The following is an 18446-nucleotide window of genomic DNA, read 5'->3' as shown; positions in this document are numbered from 1 at the left end:
TCTTTACTAATATAACTTTGGTGGGTTAACTCTCTTAACCGATTCTACAATTAGAACTCTCGGTCGATGATTTTACATTAAATTCATCTTTAGCCTGAACCTTTTGCGGCTACGGTCGCAAAATACTTTCGTTGAGCTCAACCAAATTTTCGAAGTGTAATAACTACTTATTATCCCACTTACCCAACGTCAATAGAAGCACCCCGAAAAATCGTATTGTACTCCTTATAAAATCTAGACTCATGGGTTCCTACTATTTGGTAAGGCTAAGTCTCAATCTTTTAAAAGTAAAGGTCTTGTCAATTTATTATATATCAATTTTAAGTGAACTAAAAGTCGAATTCTTGATAATTATAATTGACACGGTCGAAGACTCGATATGATATGCATGTGTTGTTATGGCGATTTGGCAATGCATGCAACATATTAAAGGAAATGCAAAACAAATAATAAATTCCTAGTATGGCCTTCCTAAAATAGAAAATCAAATAATCTATTACATATTCGGAAACCAACTCCTTTGGTCCCTTGAATCTTCAAGTGGCACGCCTCTCAAGAACACCGTCTTCGTTGGAACGCCTTTCCTAATGGCACCGTCTTGAAGGAACTCCGGAGTTACAAATAATAATAAAATACAAATCTATTCCTATTATACATTTGTAATATGAAAAACTAGTAAAAAATAAAAGTGATACGAGATCACATTAAATTACAACCGAATTAATATTCTCTTACATTATGGGTAATATTGATTAAAACTAAGGCCATACTAAGATAAAATACATAATTCAAAATTATATAAATAAAAGATGAAATTCAACAATGAAATATGCAGCATTATAATATGTGTCTATCATGCCAAATTATGTGCCAAATCGCCCTATTTAACTTATATCGATTATATAACCCGGTTTTATGGAAATGCTCGATTTTAACTTATTAAAATCGTAAATTAATACTAAAATCTAATTTTAGTCCATGTTAATTATCCTAACTCTCTTAGGTCTCAAAAATTAGTTATCACTCAATTTTTGACAATAATTCAACTTGATTTAATTTTATGCTCATTTTTGACCTTAAAATCATAAAATTTATGAAATAAATCCAAATTAAATTACAATAATTTCAAAATTTGAATTTTAAAATTTTGAACATTCTGGAATATATCCATGACACTCATAATGTCAAAAATCATGGTTAAAATGTTCGAATATATTTTGAGAAAAATATAGTTGCGATTTATCGGTTTTATCAAATAAAACATCTAAAGTATACAAAAATTAATCTAATAAATTTTACAACTTTATATCTGATAAATGGGATATAAATGCAACCTAAAATAATTTTCTCATGCCATGTAATTTATTTTAGCTATTTATGCTAAAATAGTCACTATTTATGCCATTTTTACACTAAAAATTCATATATCATGCTAAATGAATTAAGTTCATCTCAAATTTTATACAAAGTGATTAAAATATGCATGTGACAACATATTAAAATTTCATGGCCTATTTCGAAATTTAACTATATTTAACCATTTTACCTCCATTTAATTCATTTTTAACTCATAAAAATCATAAATCATGCAATATTAATCACATTAATACGAAATTTTACATAAATTAATTAAAATATACATATGAGGTCGTATAAAAATTACAAGATCATAGACTTAGTTTAACTATTTTTAGCATTTTAATTTCCATTTTAGTCATAAAAATGTAATAAAATAACTAAAAATCATTAAAATGAGCAATAAAATACCATAAATCATAATAATGACCTAAACATATTTTAGGACCATAATATACAACATGCATCAATATTTCGTGGTTTTATCTAATAAATCACAAATTTTTTAGTTTTAATTAAGTTACTAATAACTCGAAAAAACTATAAATCGATTATGCATGAAACATCCTATGCTCTGATACCAATTGTTAGGTTCATATACATATTATTAGACTCTTCTAATAGTGAACTAATTAACATATTAATATGAGTTCATTAGATCTAGTGCATGCATAACTAAATAAGAGATAAAATAAGAAAAACAATGTTCCTTACATTGTTATATGGCTCGAAATAAGGGCACAAATATGGTCACCTTCCTTATTTGTTCTTGAGCTTAAATGTAATGGATGATCCTCCTTAATCCCAAGTATTGAGATCCTCCTCTTGATTGCACCCAAAACAAATCCCTTAAACTAATATATTAACTAACTAGATTAATATACTAGTATCCTTAAAATAATTCTAATAATATTCTTATTACTACACTAGTAATCTTATATTGTTATTAGAATTTTGGATGAATAATCTAATGTTTTCTAAAAATAGTTTCAGAAAGAGTTGAAAGAGAAGGACAAGAATGCATGCGTGATGATACGTGCATATTGTATAGTCTTTTTAGCCTATTTTAGCACGTATTTCCATGCATTTTTGTACTGTTTATATAGTATTATGCCCCGAATTGGCTACTTTGGTTCGTTTTGTCCGTTTTGTAGAAATGAACGCAAAAGTAGTGGGATCGTACCGTTTTTTCGTCCTTTTTGCATGCATTTTGAAGAGGCGAGATTTTCCAGAGTGAGATACTGCATTGGAATGCGTGAAGGCACGGTTTACGAGGCAGTCGGGTACGAGATTGGGCTGATTTGAAGGAAGAAGGCTCGATCGAGTGGCTTTATTACTCGATCGAGTGGTTTTTATAGCCATGGTTGATCGATCGAGTAGTTATTTACTCGATCAAGAAGTGCTGAAAAGAGAGGTTACTCGATCGAGTAACTATTCTACTCGATCGAGTAGATTTTCTGGAGTTTTGCTCGATCGAGTGGATTTATTCTACTCGATCGAGTGGTTTAGGCTTTCGTGGGCTTTAATTAGTCCGTGAACGTGTTTTAGTTGTTGGACGTAGTTTATTTTCTATTTAAACTTGCGTTAACTAGGTCATTATCTATCTTTTATCTTATCATCGATTATTCTTAGCTTTCACAGTAAACACATTACGTTTCTTTTTCCCTTTTCTCTGTAACTTTGTCTTTGGGATTATTTCGCTCGGATTTTGTCGTTCTTTACGCCGGATTCTCACGATTGTAATCTTTTTCTCCTTTACTAATAATAATCTCTCTTTTGTTTACTTTAATTCTTTGTTTTTACTTCATTTAATTTCTGCCCTAATTCACTTTTATGCAATTTAATTATCGTTTTAATATGTTGAATGCTGGTTATTTATTTGCTGTTAGTTTTGATAGTATTAATAGCGATATGAGTAGCTAAACTTGTTTCATGTTGGGATTAGGGGATCTACGGTAGAAATGTGACGATGTAGTAAATAGGTTAGATGAATTAATTGTGAGATTCTATCACCATAGCAATTTAACTGGATTTTACCGACTTAGTTGAGTGCACGCTTATGAGTCACCCTTTAATCTGGCTAAATTTAATCCTGGATCGGAAGATTGGACTAAATAGGCCTACTATGAATAGTAGACTACCCTGACGCGGACGGAAGTTAAGTTAGTGGAAGTTTAGGGTAGAAAGTGGACCGGAAGGACCTTTCCATATCCGTCTCGCATTAATTTATCTAAGTTGTTTACAGTTGAGTCATTGGACAACCGTAGTGAACCGAAATCCTGACATGTCCCTTCTCTATTTGATAGTTTAATTCTATTTTCGTGCCTTTACTACTCTTGTCTCTGCTTCTCTTTCCATTAAACCTTTAGTTTAGAATACCAATTTAAACAACCCCCCATTTGTGACCAAATAGACGGACTCTTACAGATATCTTGCCTCCCTGAGGAGATCGACCTGACTTCCCTAGCTATATAGTTAGTTTATTTTTGATAGGTACACGACAGATGTATCAAATTTTGGCACCGTTGCCGGGGAGGCAATTGCCCTATCTGTCTTTGTTTCGTTTATTTTATCCGTCTCAGGGAATTTTTATTCCTTGAGGCCGTTCTTATTTATTTTCTTTCAGTGTTGTTTATGCCGAGGTCAGACAGGTTTGAGTTAGTTTCAGTTGATTCAGAGCCAGAGAGACTATTCAGGCATAGACTCCGTCTGCAGAGAAAATCACAAAAGGAAGACTTGAGTACTTTCGAACCAGAGCTACATCATTTTCTTTTCCCAGAAGACCAGTCTTTAGAAGAAGACATTCTTATTTCTGCCAATCAACCAGTAAAGATGCCGAACATTGCTAGTCACTCGGAGCCTAAAGCATCGTATATTCCTAACGGTTTCAATCTCTAGACTGAGGATGGGAATAAATTTCACATCCGTCCTTCCTATATCAATCTAGTGGAGATAAATCTCTATAGAGGTATGGCAGGTGAAGACCCAAGGAAGCATACAGAGGTATTTACGGACTACTGTTCTACTATCCCCGCCACAAAGGGGGTAACTCAAGACAAGAAGACAACATTAAGGAAGTTCTGTTTCCTTTCTCTTTGACCGATGCAGCCAGGGAGTGGCTGACTGATTTGGACCGTACGACCGCGGGGGTTACAAATTGGGAGACCCTTGCTCTTGCTTTTTATAAGAGATATTTCCCTCCACAACGCACAAATCAGCTGAGGGCAAAGATTACGAGTTTCAAGCAGGCACCTAGTGAGACTCTCTATGAAGCATGTTCCCGTTTTAAGAAGTTGGTGAGGTCTCTTCCTCACCATGGTTTTGACCCGTGGTTTCTGTCCAACCAGTTCTACAATGGGCTGTATGATGATCATAGATCAATACTTGATGCGTCATCTAATGGGAGATTCCAAGAGAATACCGACGATGATAAGGGATGGGCCCTTATTGAAGAGATGGCGAACCACAGTGCTGAATATGGAAACCCGAGGGATGGTATTAGAACAGTTCATATGCAGTCGATAAGCAAGTTGTGGCTCAGCTGGAAGCCATGAATGCTAGATTTGATAAGTTGGAGTTACATTCTGCTAGGGAGCCTCAAACGGTCCATATGCTTACTAGAGGGGAGACCGTCACATGTGAGAGGTGTGGGAGCAACGACGGTCACACTGCTGTTGCCTGTCTTACAGAGAAGGAATAGGTCCTTGCCTTTCAACAATACAGGCAAGGAGGGGGTCCCTATTATAATAACCAAGGGGCAGTCCATCCCAATTTGTGGTGGACAAGTCAAAATGTGCTCAATCCTACCCCTCCTCCGCACCAGCAGCAGTCATATGTCCCTCCACATAAGACTCAACAAGGCTTTCAGAAGCCCCCTTCCTTTTCCTACACTTAATCAAGGTGCCTCGTCTTCTGGTGGGGTAAGTGAGATAGGTGAGTTGAAGACGATGTTGCAGTCTTTGACAAAGCAGTGGGAAGTTAAGCGACCAACAAAAAGATGCTTCTATCAAGGCACTTGAAACTCAAGTTGCCCAGTTAGCCGCGAACCAGTCCACAAGGAAACCGGGTCATTTACCGTCACAAGCTGACAAAAATCCACATGAGACGGTAAATTTAATTAATTTGAGAAGCGGTCGTTCATATGAGGGACCGTAAGTGTTGAAATCATACCCGAGGAAGGAAATAATAGCTGATGAACAGTGTTATGTCAAAGGAAATGAGCTGACGGCTAAGAAGGTACTCGATCGACTAGTTTCTGGAGGTCGATCGAGTAGATTTGCTGAAGAAAGTGCTCGATCGAGTTGAATTTCTACTCGATCGAGTGAACAGAAAAAAGCAACTGCTTGATCGAGTGAAATTTCTACTCGATCGAGTGACTCTGCTGAAGAAACTACTCGATCGAATGGGAATTTTGGTCAATCGAGTAGTATGGATAATGGACAGCCGGAACGAGAGCCTGCTAGTGCTCGATCAAGTGAGAAATCACCTGAAAGGCCTCGTTCGAGACAAAAGAAGCGTCCAAAGGATACAGTGTTGGAATATGTGTCCTCCGACAATAATGCGATCACGACTGTTGATCATGATGATCACATGTTTAAGTCTCTTATAAAGAATACAATTGGGAAGTAATATTTTTTATCACAATGGTCAACATATATCGGTAATGATTGGCTGACTAGAGTTTGACATTATTGTCGTGCGACGGTGGTGATCAGTTGACCCCCTAGGTCATACCTATATGGCAACACTCTTAATTGATCATTTAATTAATCGTATAACGTTACGAGTTAATTAAATTACTTGAAAATTGACGGACGATTTTGGAAGTAAAATTTACGTATCTCATTGAAATTTGATTAAATGAGATGCGGTCTGAGTAATTGAATTGTATCATTACTCAGATGAAATTATTTTTTAAGGAAACAATTAAAATTGAATGAATTATTATAAATACAATTTATTGTGATTTATAATTGGAAGAATATTTTGGTACAAGTAATTATGAATTACTAAAGTCGATTTTTGTATATAACGTATTTTTATTAATACGTTGATTTTTAATATGTTAAAAATACATAACAAATTTATGTTACATATGACATGTGACATATTGACAAATTGACAAAAATAATATGGAATCCATATTATCAAATGTACCGAAATTAAGGGGTGGTTTAAGCAAATATTGTGTTTGTTTAAACTAGTGGTAAACATAATGATTGTTTGCTTTAGTAGCCATGCAACCCTAGTTTACCTTGTGAAGATAAACAAGTGCATGCATTGGCTCCCTTAATGCCCCCCTACCACCCGGTTTTTTAGAGAGGAAAAACCAATTGGTTTTTCCTCTTATTTTATCTTATATACACAAAATGTTTTGTGTGATTAATTCATTCTTCATTATTCTAATTCTTTGAGTTTTAGAGAGATAAAAAGCTCCCATTCTTCCACCTCCAAAAACCGAAAATATTAAGTGTTCCATAATATTTTTGGGTCAATTTTCTACCAAATTAATATTATCTAGTATTCATAGTATTAATTTTAATTAAGAGAAAGCCTTGGGTATAAATCCTTGGGAGAGATCCTACACTTGGGTCTTAGTTCATCCAAAAGGGAAAGCTCAAGAACAAGAGAGAAAGGTGATCTCTCTTGTGCCCATTAGACCGAAAATCACAATGTAAGAACAATGTTTCTTCCTTATTTTGTTTTAATGTTTGCATGCATAAGATCAATCATTAATTTTATGACAAATTAAATTAAAACATATATGAATATGTAAGTATATAGATCTACTTTTCCTTCAATCAGTATCAGAGCCAAGGTTATTTGCATGCAAATCGGTTAAAAGTTTTTCCGAGTTATAAAGATTAACATATAAAACTTGTAAATTTTGTGTTATTATGATATATCACGAAATTAATTCATGCATGCTAAAATTTATGTTCCTAAAATGTTTTAGGATATTTTGGTTAAATTTACGGATTTTTATTGTTCATATTATACAATAATGGCATTTAAATGTGATTTTATGAGTAAAAATGTCATTTTCAGTCTAAAATTAGCTATACTTGGAATTTTCCAGTGATTTTTGGATATGTTGTCACATATATTATTTTGAGAAAACCTGTAAATTTTCATAATTTTTGGACTTGTTATGCTCGAAAAATGGATTTTTCATTATTAAATTCGGATTTAGGTGAAAAATAGGTTAATATGAGTTAAATTTCGAATCTGGTCATAGAAATTTAATATGTTGTCACATGCAATTTTACAAGATGTGTTTAAAATAATGGGCTATAGTGAAGTCTTTTTGCATGATTTATGGATTTTTGAAGAAAAAATAGCATAAATAGTGACATTATTAGTGAAAAATTAATAAAACATAATCTATGACTAAGGAAAAACGTCCAATGTTGCATTTTATTATCTTTTTCAGATATAAAATTGAAAAGTTGTTGAATAAAATTTTTCTCATGTTTTTATGATTATTTTATTAAAAACTGATAAACCGCAACATTGTTTTTCCAGAAAATTTTCGAAATTTTTGGACCTAAGGTTTTGAACATTATGAGTGTCATGGTATTTTTCCAGAATGTTCATGAGTTTAAATTTCAAATTTCAAATTTATTTGAAATTTTGTGATTTATTTGAAGTTTGTAGCTTATTTTTGTAATTTTTAGTCCTTTAATGAACAATTTTATAAATATGAGTTAATTATGGTCAAATTATTAGTGAAGACTAAATTTTGAGTCCTAAGTGGTTAGGGTAATTAACTTATGCATAAATATGAATTTATGTAATTTTTGTGATTATAAAATGTTGAAATCATGCAAATCCGTAAAAACCGAGTACTATACGATATTGGCTAATTAAAGGCGATTTGGCATAAAATTGGGCATGTTCATACATATAATAATGCTGCATTTTCTTTATGATTGTCATAATTTTAATTTATGTAATTTTTTGAATTATGTAATTTTACTTAGTATGGCCTTAGATTTTAATTGGTATTTCCCGAAATGTATGGGAATATCGATTCGGTTGTAATTTTATTGTGATCTCGTATCACCGTTTTGTAATTTAATAGATTTATTTTATTTTAGTTACAAATGTATAATAGGAAATTATGTAATTTGCTATGTAATTTATTCATTCCGGAGTTCCCAAAGACGGATTTCTTCAAGAATGGCAATACATAAAGACGGTGTTACCTCGAGATGCGTGCCACAACCGAAGTTCAAGGGACCAATGGAGTTGGTTTCCGAATATGTAATAGTTAAATAGTTTTTCTATTTTAGGAAAGGCCATACTAGGATTTATTTATTTTATGTTTGTATTTTATTTATATGTCGCATGCATCGCTAAATCGCCATAACTAAAACATGCATCCTCATCTTTATCGAGTTTATCGACCGTGTCAATTAAAATTATCGTAGTTCACCGCTTTAGTTCACTTAAAACGTGATAGATAATAAATTGACATGACCTCTCGCTAAAACAATCAATTGAGACATAGCCTTACCAAAGAGTAGAAACCATGAAAACCTATTTCATGAGGGAGTGCACTCGGCCACACCGGGGTACAAACCTTGTTACGTAGGGGAAGTGGGTGATAAATGTCTATCCACCGAATTCATGTTGATAAGGGTTTCATCGGCCACACCGTACCAAGTTAAATATGGGTTTGGATCATGGACACATTTATTCGAAATTTGGATTGAACTCAACAAAAGTTTTTCGATGAGGGTTTTATTGGCCACACCGTCCCCTTGTTGAATGTGTTTTGGGCTAAAGATATATGTTAATGTAATATTATCGACCAAGAGTTCTAAAAGTAGAATCGATTAAACGTTAATCCACCAAGTTATATTGATAAGGGTTTCATCGGCCACACCGTGCCCAAGTTAATATGAATTTGGGTCTTGGAATCATTTATCTAGTTGGGTAGAGGTCACTAGAAAAATGCATAAAACTTGTTTAAATCATACATTTTTACGAGTATTATTATTAAAACGACATTTGTTTTACTCCTTATATTTTGTTTTGTAGACCACTTCTTTTTCTCATTACAAATGGCAACACCAACACCAAACGCCACACCTCTCGCTAATACTTCATGGCTCCGATCCTTCATGGATCGATGTAAACTTGAAAAGAATGGGTCAAATTTCTCCGATTGGGATGCCCAACTCAAATTGGCCGCCCAAGGTGACGACAAGCTTCGTTACCTTACCGAGGCCTCTCCACCCGAACCTACTACTAGGTCGACCGCCGCTACTAGGGAAGCATATGAGGCTTACCAAAAGGAGTCCGACATAATGAAAAATGTCTTGATGATATTTGCGATGGAGGCGGACCTCCAAAGGAGAGCCTTTAAAATGGGCAATGCTAATGATATTTACTCCAAGCTTGTGACAATGTTTTCACAAACTCCGCGGATCGTCCAATATGAGGCGGCCGCGGCATTCTTTGATCTCGACTTCAAAGAGGGCCAAAAGGTTAGCCCTCATGTGCTCAAACTCATGGAGCTTGTCGAGACCTTGAAAATTCAAAAGGTTGAAATCCCCAAAGAACTCATTGTAGATAGGATTCTACACTCCTTGTCCAAAGTGAAAGCGTATGTTCAATTCCGGGTGAATTTTAACATGCAAGACAAGGATGTGTCTCTTGAAGAATTGCACGAGTTACTTGTGCAAGCCGAAAGGAACATGGGGTTAAATGTGAACCCACCCAAGGATGTGCTTAACATAAGCACTAAGAGTAAGGGGAAGTTCAAGAAGAATGGGAGGAAGGGTAAAAAGCAAACTCCCACATTCACCAAAGCTAAGACTTGTGAAGCTAGCACTTCAAAAATCAAGAAGGGTCCTCTTGATAAATGCCATTATTGTAATGGTATGGGACATTGGAAAAGAAATTGTTCTAAATACCTTGGTGATATTAAGGCTGGAAAGATTACTTCAGTAGGTAAATGACTATCCTTCTTTTATGTTTCTAATTCAACTATGGTATTATGATGCAAAGTTGTGATAATGTATCTCCCTTTTTATTTGTAAAAAGGGCCTCCACCAAGCAAAGACAAGGGAAAGGAAAAGCAAGCATGAGAAACCATCAAGAAGCTAGGGATAGCTTTCATGGAGCTTTGCTTTTCATTGTCTTACTTTAAATTATGTTTTGGATTTTAGAACCTTAAGTTTCCGTGTTCGACATGGAAAGGTATTTTGGATAATGGGTTGTATTTGGATAATGGAGACTTGGTTTGCAAGCCAAGTCACCGGTTTTATCATTTTATCCTTTTGTTCTAAAATTCATGTTTAAATGCTTGTTCTTAGAAACATATAACTTAAAGTGATCTAATAGACAAATATAATGACGGGTTTCATTATATGTCCACATGCTTGAGGCTTGTGTATGATCATTTATAAAGCGATTTTGAGTCTATGAACTCTCTTAAAGGAATGTCAATCACCAAGTACACTTACAAAATCTATAACTATTAGTCAATCTATGAGATAGTTATCCTTATACTTCAAATCATTATTTGTGTCTCATATGCTATCTTTGAATCTATAGTGTATTTATTCCAAAGATAGAGTGGGAGAAAAATGAGGACACAACACACGAGATAAGATAAAAATTGTGTACCTGTGTAAATGAAGATCTACGCAAGAAAGAATGATTTGAATGAAGGTATATCTATTTACATAGTATACCAAATAGATGAGATCTATGGTCTCAAGTAAGTTCTATATGACAAAAGAGACCAAGTGAAGTAATCGAAAGAACATATTCTTATGATAACTACACGAGGAGACCAAAAGAAAGTTTTGGAAGAAAAATGACTAATGTAAAGTCTTAACAAGTTTTTGACTAAGTTCTATATGATAAATTTTGACCAATAGTTTCAACCTTGAGATTTACTTAAGAGCCTAAATGAATCATAGTAACATATTAGTTATGATCGAGTTGCAAAGATTGATATACCGATATCTTCAATGGCCAAGTTTTAACCACGCAAGTGTCATTGCTTAACCTCATTATGAAATGGTTAAACCTCCTTCCGAAAGGGTATTTCGAAGGACGTGTTCTAGATATTATTTATATTTGAATAATGACATTGCTACACATCATTATGACATGAGTGTGTTAGAGATTTAAAATCTCTTTCCGTAAGGTTAAAATGAGACCTCTTCGAAATAGGTATTTTGAAGGGATATGATGGGAACATATATGGTTTTATCTTAATAACTTGGCAATGCAATTTATATTTCAATTCTTGAAAAGTTTCGATTGAGAAGTCAATTTCGAAATATGTGGAATTGAGTGGGAGTTAGGAAATTATCATGTGAAGACATGGAATTTAGTGGGAGCTATCATCTTTTGAATGTTTACAACTCACCACTCATTAAAGAATGACGAGCTAACACCTTCCTTCATAGAGGAAGTTTTGAGGTTTCAATTCTGGATGAAAATGGACTATGATGAATCCAATTACATCAAGGGATGTTGGATAAGTATTGGGAGATACACATCGGATCAACAGAAACATAGGTTATTCATCTAAATGAAATGGAATTGCCATTAGCAGTCATGGTCGTTCCTTGAACCTAAATATAGTTGATGACATGATTATAAGTTACTAATGTTTCCGCCATTAGAATGATCATGCACATGTCCAATGGTGAATCATATGCATAAGAGCATGATGATTCATTGGTAAGCCACAATAGAAACGTCATGAATTCTCAAGTAGAATCCAATGAGAGATTTCGGTGTTTGTCAGAATGCTCTTATATGTGTCAAGAGGTTGCGCATATTAATCCGAGCACATGTAAGGATTTATGAGAATCCTAAATATTTCAAGCCTAGAAAGAGAAATAAGAAGGTTTGGAAAGATACTTAGTTGAATAAGAAGTTACTCAAAACTAATCTTTCCTAACTATGCTAGGACTTGTGAGAAGTGCTAGACCAATCGTCTTGACAAATTGTTGTAAGACTCTGCAAAACATATACCTAGTGCATTGTGTGTGGATGGAGTACTTGATCAGTACAAGTTATATCATTCACCACAAATTCGTTCATTATGTGATAACCGATAAGAAAGTTCTTCCAAGATAAAGAACCAAAACCGAGGTCGGAAACCTTGATGTCTACTTGGTAAGATTCATGCTATGAGAGAGAACATGAATGTAAAGGAAAATGCGATTATAAGAAGTTTGAACACATGGACACATGACATGTTAATCTTCTATCGCAATCAATAAGTGTTTACACTTACGATATACATCACAAGGTTGTAATATGATATTGACTACCCGAGTGTGATGTCGACATTTGTCGTTTGAGTTATTATTAACTCACCTTGTACATTGTTATATCCAAACGGGTTATGGAGACAATTGAACCCCGTTAAAGTGAACATGGATTAACATTGTATTTGCCCATAGTTACTTACATGAGGCGATGTCTCGAAGTGACTAGAGTGTGATGCGATTGATGGCAAGTTCAAGTGCCATAGAGTCATGTGAGATGACTAGTCGATCACATAGGCAGACTGTCAGGAACATTTTGTCGGGCCTAATGACCGCTTATAGAGTTCTGGCAAATTTATATAGCCTGGTCGTGGCGAGAGCTGCTATAGTATTCAAATGAGTCGATTCTTTTGACTAAAGACTATTCGCCTAAGATGGCACAGTTTCAGATTAACTTTGATTTGTGTTACTACGACCTTCATAAATGGGGTCAAATGGGCATATTTTGGGTTATGATGGTTGTGGCTAGTCGAAGGGAATGAGTGCGATAGGAATTGTCCACCCCTAGTCAGGGTTATAACAATATCTCAGGGCCACTCGAGGAGTAATGAACTGGAAATGCGTGGCCACGCTCGGAAGGTATCTATGATAGATAAATCCGGTCAATCAGTTATTCTCCAGATTGAGGAAACCACTCTCGATATGACCACTTGCAAGTACGACCTGAAAGACACCTTGCATTGAGTGGGAGATAGTAATAGGACAAGAGAATTGGTGACGCACACTTGTCGAGGACAAGTGGGAGATTGTTGGAATATGTGTCCTCCGACAATAATGCGATCACGACTGTTGATCATGATGATCACATGTTTAAGTCTCATTATAAAGAATACAATTGGGAAGTAATATTTTACTGTCAACTGGTCAACATATATCGGTAATGATTGGCTGACTAGATTTTGACATTACTGTCGTGCGATGGTGGTGATCAGTTGACCCCCTAGGTCATACCTATAGGGCAACACTCTTAATTGATCATTTAATTAATCGTATAATGTTACGAGTTAATTAAATTACTTGAAAATTGACGGACGATTTTGGAAGTAAAATTTACGTATCTCATTAAAATTTGATTAAATGAGATGCGGTCTGAGTAATTGAATTGTATCATTACTCAGATGAAATTATTGTTTAAGGAAACAATTAAAATTGAATGAATTATTATAAATACAATTTATTGTGATTTATAATTGGAAGAATATTTTGGTACAAGTAATTATGAATTACTAAAGTCGATTTTTGTATATGACGTATTTTTATTAATACGTTGATTTTTAATATGTTAAAAATACATAACAAATTTATGTTACATATGACATGTGACATATTGACAAATTGACAAAAATAATATGGAATCCATATTATCAAATGTACTGAAATTAAGGGGTGGTTTAAGCAAATATTGTGTTTGTTTAAATTAGTGGTAAACATAATGATTGTTTGCTTTAGTAGCCATGCAACCCTAGTTTACCTTGTGAAGATAAACAAGTGTATGCATTGGCTCCCTTAATGCCCCCCTACCACCCGGTTTTTGAGTTAGGAAAAACCAATTGGTTTTTCCTCTTATTTTATCTTATATACACAAAATATTTTGTGTGATTAATTCATTCTTCATTATTCTAATTCTTTGAGTTTTAGAGAGATAAAAAGCTCCCATTCTTCCTCCTCCAAAAACCGAAAATATTAAGTGTTCCATAATAGTTTTGGGTCAATTTTCTACCAAATTAATATTATCTAATATTCATAGTATTAATTTTAATTAAGAGAAAGCCTTGGGTATAAATCCTTGGGAGAGATCCTACACTTGGGTCTTAGTTCATCCAAAAGGGAAAGCTCAAGAACAAGAGAGAAAGGTGATCTCTCTTGTGCCCATTAGACCGAAAATCACAATGTAAGAACAATGTTTCTTCCTTATTTTGTTTTAATGTTTGCATGCATAAGATCAATCATTAATTTTATGACAAATTAAATTAAAACATATATGAATATATAAGTATATGGATCTACTTTTCCTTCATACAGAGCTTGATCCGGCTGACACGTTGGAAGAGAGAAACAAGGGACTCGAGATACCCATCACGGTTCCCTTCCCGGGGCATCTGCAGAGTACTAAAGCTAATTAACAATTCGGCAAATTTGCCGAGATCATGAGAAGCTTGCAGGTCACTGCGCCATTCACCGAACTGCTGACACAGGTACCCTCTTACCTTAAATTTATGAAAGAAATTTTAACACGTAAGAGGCACATTAATGATCATGAGACGGTAGCTTTGACTGAGGTAGGGACGGCCCTAGTTCAAAATAAGTTACCTCCCAAATAGTCAGACCTGGGTAGTTTCTCAATTCCATGTCATATTGTTACCCATTTGATTGTAACGCGTTATGCGATCTTGACGCTAGCGTGAGTGTCTTACCGTTGTCTCTGGCTAAGAGACTTGGTTTGACAGAGTTTAACTGCACCAACATGACTGTTCAGATGGCCGACCGTAGCATATCACGGCCACTAGGTGTAATAGAAGACATACCTGTTAAGATCGGGAGGTTCTTTATTCCCGTTGACTTCATTGTACTTGACATCCCCGAATATGCGCATACCCCTATTATTTTAGGGAGACCATTTTTATCTACTGCCCGTGCAGTAATAGACGTCGGGGGCAAGACATTGACTTTTCAGGTTGGGGACGAGGAGCTGATATTCCATCAGTCTAAGTTCCGGAGGGCTCCCATGCAAGCCCAGCCTTGCAATGCCCTCTCTTCTACTGACCCTATTATTGACACTCCAAATGAAAATTTGGAGCATTGTGCTGCTGTTGTTACCCCTCCGCCTCAGGTTGAGAGCAAAAAGGAGGAAAGTTCGTCTGTTTTCCTTGCTGCAGGTACAGATGAAAACAATGAAGGAGCTGTCAAAGGGCATTGTGCAATTAATGCCAGTCAAAGTGGGAGTGACAGTGTTAAAGCCGGTGAGAAAGGAGCAAGGATGAGAAAAGTTCGCGCATATGTGGATGTGAACTATTCTCCTCCGAATGATTCAAGTTCAAGCTCATGGAAGCTGAAGAGGACGATCAATGTTGCTGAGGTGACGTCCTCTAGTCAGGAGCCCTCCGAGGGGCTACTGAATTGCCTTGGGAAGTAAGCGGGGAAATGCCCCGTGTACCATCTTTTATAAACAATTTTTAATTTTCCGTTGAATTTATTTTATTGCTTTTAATTAGGACAATTAGAATTTAGACAATTTTTAGCGTATATAGAGACTATAGACTGTTACTTTGCGTATTTGGTATTTTAGGATATTTTTGCGAGTGTTTCTATGCAGGTTTGGGAAATTTTACGCAAATTCAAAGGAAGAATGACGAATTAAAGAGCTTACACGAGGAAAAGAGCTCGATCGAGTGAAATGTGGTCGATCGAGTAATGCCATATCGGTCGATCGAATAAAGCAGAAAAGGGGAGTTCTCGATCGAGTTAATTTCTACTCGATCGAGTAGATGAATACAAGAAGGACTCGATCGAGCAGTTCTAAACCACTCGATCGAGTAAACGTGGAAATCACACGAAGGGAGTTTCTTTAACTTCCCTCTTTTTCATTCCTAATCATTTATTCCCTAATATTTCGACCCCTTTCGTATTTTGCGATCAAAAAACCCCCAAATCCCTCATTTTTCTTGCCCTTTTACCAAATCCGTTACCTACATTGCGTTCATTGTTGATTAATCGTCATTTGCCCTCTGTTTTCCCTTTGATTTACGCCCATTTACACGGTCTATTGAGGGAATTAGGGTTCCGTGGTTTTCGACCAAAAAAATCGCCCAATTTGCTTATTTCTTGTCGATTAATTGTTCTTTGTAGGATCTCTAGCATCAAGTAAGTAATTCCTACACCTCATTGCATTTTAATTTAATTAATTATGCCTTTTATGAAGTGTATTAGGAATTAGGGTTTCGATTTCATTTTGGGTCGAAATTTTAGACTAAAATTTCGTTTCAATGTTTAATTTACACTACTTGATGCTTAATTACCATGCCTCATTGATTCCTACATGTTTAAATTCGATTTTAGCGAGAAATTTGCGATACGGGTTCAGTACAGTCGAAATTTTCTACTGTAAAATTGGCTTTTGCTGCTGTCACATGCTTAATTGCTTCGATTGTTACTTAATTTTATACCATTGATGCCTGTTACCCCGCCCCTATCACTGTTTACCCGCTTTCATTCGAACTTTTAAGGAAATTTTTGGAATTTTGGTCGTAGTCGAATTTTTATTTGTTTGGGAATTGTCATCTTTGTTTTCTGTTGTTTTCATCTTTGTTTAGTCATTTGTTTTCTTATCAATTCCCCCGCCCTATTTATTCGGGATGGATTTTAGCTCGATGCCTTCGTCGAGCTCTTCGCGATCCGTCTTTGTCTCTGTCGAGACGGTAGTCCCCTTTGTTACTACCGTCTCCGCACCGGCCAAAGACTCCGTGTTCTTAGTTTCAGCCGCAGTCTTTGTTTTTACGCCAAAGAGAAGCACTAGCTGTTTTAGCGCTGCTACCCTAGTCGAGCCACCACCACCGCTAGCAGCACCTTTGCTAGTCTTTCTTCCTCAGTGGTGGTCACAGCAGCCACAGCCTCTACTCCAGCCACGGTGAGCACACCTGTGGCGGAATCACCTGCAGTTGCAGCTGCCTTTAGAGCGGCCCTAGTTCCTTGCACCGTCACTGGACGGGCTTCTACTTCGGGTTCTAGAGGCCGGGGCCGAGGTCTTGGACGTTCCCGTTCTACACCAGCACCTAACACTTCTACTTCAACTGCTCCTTCTGGCACGGTCACTGTCCGAGGGGACAACTCCCTCGACTCTCACCCCGACTACCCGCAGGTAATTTTCATTAACGGTGTACATCGTAAGAGGTTTTATAACCTCATTGGCTGTGAGTTTGTACCTTCCCGGTTTTTAGATAAACCGGCACTTGAGAGACTCGGCATCTACGAGTCAGTTTGTGAGCTTTTACAGGGCACGGGGATGGCCGGACTCATTACTATGAGTGGCCGTACCTTTCTGGAGCTGAGTCTTGAGTTCCTCAGCTCCTTCACCTTCTCCTCCGGGGCACACGACGCTGCCCCCACTAGTTCTTTTGTGTCTTTCTGGTTGTTCAACCGGACTTTTTCGATGACTTTGGGGGAGATTGGTAGCAGACTTGGACTTTCCTCTACGGGCGACGTGTTGGAGCTAGTGTCCTCCACAGTTAGTGTGATAACATATATATAAATCTCTTATAGTTTCACAAGGGTATACTTAGTATTTTATCAGTTTATTAACGTTTACTTAATAACGGTTGGCTTGCTAGAAGTTTGACGTTATTATCATACTGATGGCGTTGATCAACTGGTCCCTAAAAGTCACACCTAAAGGATGTGTTTGAGAGATATGATTGTATGAAAATATAATCATATTGATGCCTTATATGTCTAAAAGGTTAGTCCATGTATTTGACTAAAAAGTTAGTCAATGTGATGATGAGACGATTATTTAATACAATTAAATAATATTAGATGAGACGAATTAACTGTTAATTCGTAAATTGAATATAAACTGTTATATTTAATTAATGTATATAATGTTACCTTAAACGAATTAAGATGTTAATTCATAATTAAACGTAACCAGTTATATTTAATTAGCGAATTATAAATATGTTATATTTATAGTTAATGTATATATATTATGCGAAATTGTCATAATAAAATGTTGAAAGACCGGTATTAATAAATCGACTACAAACTGTTGTGTATAGACTTATTAATACA

The sequence above is a fragment of the Silene latifolia genome, chromosome Y (assembly GCF_048544455.1).
Source record: "Silene latifolia isolate original U9 population chromosome Y, ASM4854445v1, whole genome shotgun sequence".
Classification (NCBI taxonomy): Eukaryota; Viridiplantae; Streptophyta; class Magnoliopsida; order Caryophyllales; family Caryophyllaceae; genus Silene; species Silene latifolia.
The sequence above is the reverse complement of the archived record's forward strand: the minus strand, read 5'-3'. Positions refer to the sequence as shown.